A 2,996-nucleotide genomic window follows, 5' to 3' on the forward strand; every position below is an offset into this window, starting at 1 on the left:
AGAAGATTTGAAGAGAATGCATTTCCTTTTTCTGCAATGGCACCATCGTGATTTTAGTTTTATTTGTTTATTTTCATTTGCTTATCTATCCATCTATTTATTTTTGTACTTATTTAATTGTATACCTATTTATCGATCTATTTCCCTATCTATTCACTTGTCACGAGGGGAGGCTAGTATTGGAAGATCCAAGTACTAATGAACTAGTTACAGTATAATAATGAAGATCATGAGAGATAATGATAAGACGTCTAGTGAAAAAAATAAAGTAATTTACGCCATGAGGCATTTAGCAGCAACTGAGGATGCTAAACCTTCGTGTTTAGACAGCCAGAGCAAGTGGCAGTCACTGGAAGGGAATTAGGTGATAAGATAAGAGTGGAGATGGATGCGGATAATGATAGCGAAAGGATGATAAGAGAAAAAGAGGGAGAAATTTTCGACAGATAAGGAGAGAGTCGTCAGTTCATTGAATTGAACCAAAGTTCCACGTCTCGTGAATCATTTTGGGTGAATCACAAAGAAAAGGATATCAAGACGTAATGACAGTTACCTTCTCTGCTTGCATATCTCCCTCTTTTTCTTTTTCCCACCCGACTCTGTTCTGGACCTAAAGATATCCTGTCGGCCATTTTGTTTCGCAATTTCAATTCATTACAAGTTGTTTTTTATGTACATCAAAAGGTTTCCTTTATCCTTCTCACAAACGAAGCTTGCGGTGGAAAAACATTATATACAATTTCAGGTTTCCATTACAAAGAGGACAATGTCGGACATGAGTAAAATTCCCGGACAGTAGAATCCCCGGCCACGCTTGCAAGAATTATATCCACCCCCGGCACTTTACCCAGAGTAAGAACAAGGATTCGTCCTTTAAATGATATACATGTAATAATATCTAGAATAATATTACTATATTCAAATTAAAAACATTTTGTATCACACAACAGATAAATGAAATTTGTCTTTATGTCTTATTTCATGGGTCAATATAAGGAAACATATATATATATATATATATATATATATATATATATATATATATATATATATATATATATATATATATATATATATATATATATACACTAATACACACACACACAGACACACACACACACACACACACGACTCAATGGCACATTGGTTAGAGTTCCCGGCCGCCACTATGGCTGTCCGGGTTCGAACCCGCCGGGGCTGAAATAATTTCAGTATCTCTGCGCTGCGTGTCGTTATTCCAACTCTCGTGGGCGGGGAGTTGTGTGTGTGTGTGTGCGTGTAAAGTCAGCATTACCCACAGATTAGTCATATATGAGCTCAGAGCTTTCTTCCGGGAGGGAAATAGCTGTCGGTCACGAGTCCAACACGTGATCCAATACCATGGTGAATCATACACAATTATATTATATATATATATATATATATATATATGTATGTATGTATGCATATATACATGGAGAAGAAATCACTTGAACGTGTAATTCTAGTATACAGAAAAACCACTGGGAAATAAACAGAAATAAGACCGAGCGCTTTCGTACTTTAAAAATGTCTGAACAGACGAAAGCCCTCGGTCTCATTTCTGTTAACTTCCTAGTGGTTTTTCTGCACACACACACACACACACACACACACACACACACATATATATATATATATATATATATATATATAAAGTATATATATATATTCATCTTATCAACCACATTAACTTTTTCAGTTTTAATGCTTGGCAAACACGATCGAGACTAACAAAGAGCTTGACGGAAGCATATTCGAAAACTGATACGCGGTCGGGGTAGGACTCGAACTTTGCCGATAAGTAACAAAAGGACATTAACTTAACCCATTGCGCAATGGGGTAAGTCACTGTCCATTTGTTACGTATCGGCTAGATTCGAGTCCTAGCCCGACTACGTATCAGTTTCCGAATATGCTTCCGTCGAGTTCTTTATTAGTCTCGATCGTGGTTGCAAGGAATTTAAGCAGAAAAAGTTGACTGGGGACCATTCAGTGTGTTGTAAGATTGTAAATATATATATATATATATATATATATATATATATATATAGAGAGAGAGAGAGAGAGAGAGAGAGAGAGAGAGAGAGAGAGAGAGAGAGAGAGAGAGAGAGAGAGAGAGAGAGAGAGAGAGGGGGGGGGGAGAGAGAGAGGAGTAGGGGAAAAATAAGGTAATCAATTGAAAATTAGCCCAAACTCACCACTGGCATCAACAGACCACACTCCGCCCTGGAAGCAACACGGAAGCCACCTGTTCCCCAGGAGGTACAAACTCAAGATAACTAAGGTTTATGTTTTAAACTTAGGTTAGGAGGTGTAAATATTTTAACTAGTTCCCACAACGCTTAACTAGGTATATAAGATTAGGTTTACATGCACACACGCACACAGGCACACGTGGGAAAGCGCACACGCGCACACACACACACACACACACACACACACACACACACACACACACACACTGAAACACCATTTTGCTTATAGCTTGTCTTCCAAATGACTAAAAATGTCTGGTATAGCCAAAATAGAGACCTCAAAGACACTATCATACGAAGGTGATTAATATTAGGAAATCCCGAAGGACTCTGAGTGGGAACTTTTGTTTACGAAATGTATCTATAAAAAAAAGACGTCATATGGCCATCCGATTCAAAAACCAAAAACACTTCAGTTCTGTTGAAATAAAATTGTAATATATATATATATATATATATATATATATATATATATATATATATATATATATATATATATATATATATATATATATATACACATCACATCTCGTCAACCACACCGGAACATTACAACAAACTTCTACAAAATAATCCATTTGTTCTTTCATTTCAGAGTTGATATGCATTTATTTTCACATGTACATATACAATGTACCTGAAATATATACTCGTATATATGTGTGTGTGTCTGTGTCTGTGTGTGTCTGTGTGTGTGTGTCTGTGTGTGTGTGTCTGTGT

This window comes from Oratosquilla oratoria, chromosome 4 (assembly GCF_046742065.1).
Source record: "Oratosquilla oratoria isolate Oo_2021 chromosome 4, ASM4674206v1, whole genome shotgun sequence".
Taxonomy (NCBI): Eukaryota; Metazoa; Arthropoda; class Malacostraca; order Stomatopoda; family Squillidae; genus Oratosquilla; species Oratosquilla oratoria.